Here is a 6000-nt window from a genome sequence, read left to right on the forward strand (position 1 = left end):
GCTCCTGTGCTTAATACTAGAGTAGAAGAATAGTAAGGTCCCATTCTCACTGTCTGCGGCCTATCGGTCAGGAAATTCCTTACCCACAAACAGATCTTCTGATGTATACCCAAATTGGTCATTTTAAGGAATAACCTGTCTGGTAGAATTGTATTAAAGGCAGAACTGTAGTCCACAAACAACAGCCTTGCGTAGGTTCCCTGTCGTTCTAGATGACTCAGTACAGTATGGACAGCGATGGAAATAGCATCATCAGTAGATCTATTTCTTCTGTATGCAAACTGGAACGGGTCTAGAGTGGATGGAAGACCAGCCTTAATATAATCTAGCACCAATCTCTCAAAACATTTCATAACGACAGATGTTAGGGCTATTGGTCTGTAGTCATTGAGAGATACCACCACTGACTGTTTAGGGACTGGCACTATAATCGATGTCTTCAGGCAGGTAGGGACAGAACCCTGCAACAGGGATAGATTAAAAATGTCCGTAAATACACCAGCTAATTCTGCAGCACAGTCCCTAATAACTCATCCCATAATTCCATCCGGTCCAGCTGCCTTCCTAATATTAATGCTCCGAAAAGCACGTTGTACGTCGGAGGTCTGTAATAAAAATGGTTGTTTATCAGTAATAGTTTCTGATGATGTGCTGGTAGCCAATGCTGTAGTGACGGTGGTACCAGTTCCCACCTCAAAACGACTGAAGAATTGATTCAGCTGATCAGCCAGGTGCGCACTGCTGCTAGCCAGTTCGTTTTTAATATTTTGCCCTGTAATTTGTCGCAGGCCTTGCCATACTCGACGAGGGTCGGAGCTCTCAAAATGCTTTTCGATCCTCCGGCAGTACATAGCTTTGGCATCCCTAATGCCCTTTTTCAGTTTGGCTCTAGCTTCTCTATACTGTTGCGCATCGCCAGAGTGAAAAGCAGCATTTCTTGCCTTTAACAGAAGATACACGTCCCTGTTTAGCCAGGGCTTGTTGTTAGGAAACACCCGTATTTGTTTGATGGTAGTAACGACATCAATGCAGCTTTTGACATAGAACAGTACTATTGAAGCGTATGTGTCCACATTATTCTCCACAAAAAGTGACCATTCAGTGTTCCGAAAGCAATCTTGAAGTTGCTCGGATGCACCTGCTGGCCACACTCGTATCTCTCTAGTTGATGGTCTAATTCTGTGTACAAGAGGTCTATATGATGGTATCATAAGTAAGGATATGTGGTCTGACTGTCCCAAATTGGGCAAGGGCTTGGTCTTGTATCCATGCATGATGTTACTATATACTCGGTCTAGGGTATTTCCCCCCCTAGTGGGACAATCAACATACTGGTGGAACTTAGGAAGCACAGTCCTTAAATCGGCTCGATTGAAATCACCAGCAACCACAAATGCTCCATCCGGGTGGGCCCGCTGCTGTTTGCTAATAGCAGTTAGCAGGTGACCCATAGCTGTAGTAGTATTTGCATCGGGAGGTATATACACCGCTGTTATTATGACAACATTAAACTCACGTGGCAAATAAAAAGGGCGGCACTTCACCACTAGGTACTCCAAGTCAGGAGAACAATGCGTGTCCATTTGTTTAATGTCCGAGCTCCAGTTGTTATTTATATAAATGCAAATTCCTCCTCCTCTGCTCTTCCCGGATTCGGCGGTTCTATCCGCTCTAATTACTGAGCGTCCTTCTAGCTGCAAAAGTCCCTGTGGAAAGGAGGAATCCAGCCACGTCTCTAAAAGGACCATAACACAGCAGTCCCGGATACTTTTCTGCTGAGAGGTAATAAGTTCCAACTCCTCTACCTTGTTGGGTAAAGATCTAACATTTGATACAAGGAGACTTGGCAATGCAGGCTTGGGAGGATTTTTACTTAGCCTCACTCGTAGTCCGGCCCTACAGCCCCTCTTCTGCTTACGCCCTCTCCGTTTTCTTTTCTTTCTGGCCAGGAGAGCAAGGGGAGTATCCCAAGGATATGCAAGATATGGAGGCTCTCTGATAAGCTCAGCTGGAATGTTGTAGGTTGAGACCTCCTGGCTGCAGCCTTCTCTGCCGATACTTAAGAGCTCTTGACGACTATAAATTACTTGTCCCTGAGTGCTCACAGTCCATAGCAGCAATAAGTTCACAGATAAAAATAAAACACAACTCACTGAAAACCGGTCTTCGGAGTGCCGAGCCGCTGCAAGTGCTTGCGCCTCCATTTTCCTCCTGAACCCCTAAAAAAGGGCCTTCCTCAAAAAAGCTCAACAATTTTGACCTGAAAAAGGTGGTAGATCACTGCCAGTTTTTAACTCTGTGAGTAGATCACAGCCTCTTGGGATTTGGCCACCCCTGATATATACAAAGGGAGCGTAAATCATCGTGAACTATCCTGTGTGATCATGACTACGGAGTCTTTATTGGTTGTATTCATACAACATGCCCTTCACTAAATTATCCCAGGGTGGGATTAGGGATTTATAAATCTGTTCATGTTGGTTTCTCACTTATCTTTTTCTGTTTTGTAAAGTCCTCACAAAAATTCATCAGAATTTTAGTGCATTTCTCATCTACTACACACACACTATTTATACATTTTTGTCTAATATACACATTTTTGCCAAGAAGTTACTTCAGTATGATATATCTTTGTGTGCCATTTCCAATAACAGCTGCATTTTTATCCACCTTTTACCCCAATGTATGAATTCTTATACACATGACTTTGCTAGAGAGTTGCCTTACACAATTTGTAGTAGTGCAAATTTCAAATCATGTCTGTGATTCATTTCACATACTTTTTCAGAAAGTGCAAATTAGAAGGTTCACCTTTACATGCGAACTGAACTGATTTTGTCTTCCCTCCCTAGCCAGGACCAAGGTTGGTCCCAGAGAAGGGCTTAGGAGACTTTCAACCAGCTTTCAATTCCTTGTGCAGCACAATAATGAGTGGACCGTGGAAGGATTGGCCTAATGTGGAGGCTGGTGACTGAAGAGTCAAGCAGTCTTATGAGCAAGCCTTAGAAAATTCACCAAAGTCTTTACTAGGGCTTTTTCTCAGCTGGAACTCACAAGAAATCAGTTCGGCCACCTCTCAGGTGGGCACCATTGCCATTATAAGAGAACAAGGGAGGTGTTTGTGGTGAGTTTCAGCACCTCTTTTTCTAGAAAAATAGCACTGGTTCACCTTCCCTGAAAAGCTATTCCTAAAAGTAACAAAACTCTTATTTGCCTCCCAGAGTGCAGAATCCTTTAGGAAATAGCTAATAACCTGTTATAATTATCCGCTAGCAAAGTCAAGCACTTGATTAGGAAAAAAACCTGCTTAGACCCAGGAGGCTAATGAAACATATTGCTCAGGTATTTGCTTATTTTTGTAATTAATTTAGCATTATGAGGGAGAACTGTCTGCTTCTCTGACATTTCTATGAACATTTTATTTTGATACCCCATTTCACTAGGGATAGCTATAGGGGAAATGCAAGAGTCAAATTTTGATTCTGCTTTTTGGAATGAACTCTACTCCATAATTGAAGAAGCTGTCAAGATGCATGCATATATATGCAGCCGGCTGAGAGGCAAAAAAAATTTAGCACTTCCTTGGCTCATCAGAAACATCACATCTGTTTTGAGGTGGGCATTAATGGTTCAAAACTTAAACACTGCAGAAAAGTGGTGCTTTGAGTTACTTAGCTATTGGAATGCTTTGAAATGCATTATATCCTTATGAGCTAAGGACCATTGCATTAATATCCACCTGGAGAAAAAATTGATTTCTAGCTACAAAACTGAAAAAGCTGACTATTTCATGTTTTCACACAAGAAAAATACCAGTAGGATGTTTCGGTTTGTTATATTCTCCATCTACCTATGTTCTTTTATGGGAGAAAAAATCACTGAAAGATGAAGAGAGAGTGAATACCTAAGGCAAGGGGGGGGGGGGAACCATATGTTGTATGTCATGGATGCTTTAGTTGAGATTCCTGCATTGCACAGGGTTGGACTAGACGATCCTTGGAGTCATTTCCAACTCTACAGTTCTATGATTTTGCAAGGGCTATATGATAGATTATATTAGCCAAAACAAGGTCCCAACCTCATGTCTAATAACAGGAAATGTAGAGACAAGGAAACTTATCCGTTAAGATAACTAGGCAGGGACCAGGTTAATGCCCCTATCATCTCTCCCCTTCCTTCCACAATAAGACTGGAAAAGGAAAGACAGGGAGGCTGGGGACAGTAAAGAGCTCCCCCTCCTTCTGGGCACTCAGCAGGAGACCATCTAAGGGGGGCCAGCCCTCCATATTTTCAAGAAAGGGGCCGCCCCTCCAAAAAAATATTCTGTGTCAACTCTCAAAAGGACTTGCCAGGATGAAGATGCATGACTCTAGGGCATCCTTTTGAGGATCACCAGGGATGCAGAAGGGCGAAGTGTCTTAATCAGCAGTCACTCAGTATAAACTAGTAGTATGTCACATGGCTGATAAAGAATGAGGAGTAGTTACACGGACAGGGAGGATCAAAGGCTGAAACTAGCTGGCTGGTTATCTTTCATAGATGAGCTGAGAGTTTTGCTCATGCTATTGTTTTTAGTTCAAAACCATAAGAGTATCTACAGTACACCCCTCTTTCCCAAGGAGGAATGTTACAGCCAATGACATATATAGGTGAATGTGCATAATACACCAATCAGGCTTGTCAGCATAATGCAACACTACACAAAACAGAGTCAGGAAATTAGTTGGGGAACACCTCGACCCAAACAGACCCTGAATCCCAGACAAGGAATTTAGAAGCTAGACACAGAGCTGATAGAGATGTTGCACCTTGGATGTGAGGGACCAATTCCATTGCTGTCCAAGAGCCTGAACAACTGATGAGACATAGCAGAAGAGCCTTGCCTGATAGCCTCATGCACAGTGTGCTGCTTTAGGTCCTATGCTTTCTTGAAGACAGGTCTAGAAACAAGCTAGCTAGTCTAGGAGTGGCTGCTGGGACCATAGAACACTGGTCCTAAAAGATTGGTTCCCAGTACATTTCTGAGCAGAATTCAAAGTCTTGGTGCTGACCTTTAAAGCCCTAAATGGCCTTGGTCGTGTATGCCTGAAGGAGTGTCTCCACCCCCGTCGTTCAGCCTGGACACTAAGGTCCAGCACTGAGGGCCTTCTGGTGATTCCCTCATTGTGAGAGGTGAGGTTACAGGGAACCAGGCAGAGGGCCTTCTTGGTACTCATGCCCGCCCATCAGATGTCAAGGAAGTAAATAGCCCCTCACTGAGTTCTGGGGGGAAGGACATTTGTGGTACTCCAGCCTTGATCCCCGCCGCCTTGCCTACCAATCATGGTGGTATCTAGAGCATAAGAAAAAATTATGGATTATGTAGTGTGAACAAGTTAAGTCAGCATAATAACTGCAAGCAGTACTAAAATAAACTCTGCTCTGCTAAAGCAGCATTGCGTCTGAAGCTCTTAACATAAAATGGTACCACATAATCAAGATCGTTGATCATCATGACTAACACAACTCAAAAGGTATCTATCTTAAATAAAGATTTTTGTATGCAATTTTTATGTCCTTGTCTATTATTTGACTTTATTACAAATCAGGATTTTTTTATATGCCAACTCAGTTTAATATGAGTCATAGTTTCCTTTATAGCTGCCTTCTTAAAAGACAATCGCTTTGATTGTGCAAGGAAACATTTTTAACACTAGGGAGAAAATTAATGGGACTTGAGGCAGTTACACTCTAAGGTTCAATAGTCTCAAGTAATCGAAAATATTAATGATTACTTATGAAGCTATATGTGTGAGAGAGCTCTGAACAGAATTATCTGTACAGAAGATGACACATTATGACCTTTCTCTGCTAGAATGGGGTCACATTAAAATCACATACCTTGTAGAACTTACTGTTATGGTCCATCCTTCCCTGTTGTAACAAGTAGAAAGATAGCTCTCTCTTAAGTTCCTAGATACTTGCTCCTTACAGTATTTAAAATTATTTAAAATCATGCTA

This window comes from Podarcis gaigeae (assembly GCF_964106915.1).
Source record: "Podarcis gaigeae genome assembly, chromosome: 7".
NCBI classification, from domain to species: Eukaryota; Metazoa; Chordata; class Lepidosauria; order Squamata; family Lacertidae; genus Podarcis; species Podarcis gaigeae.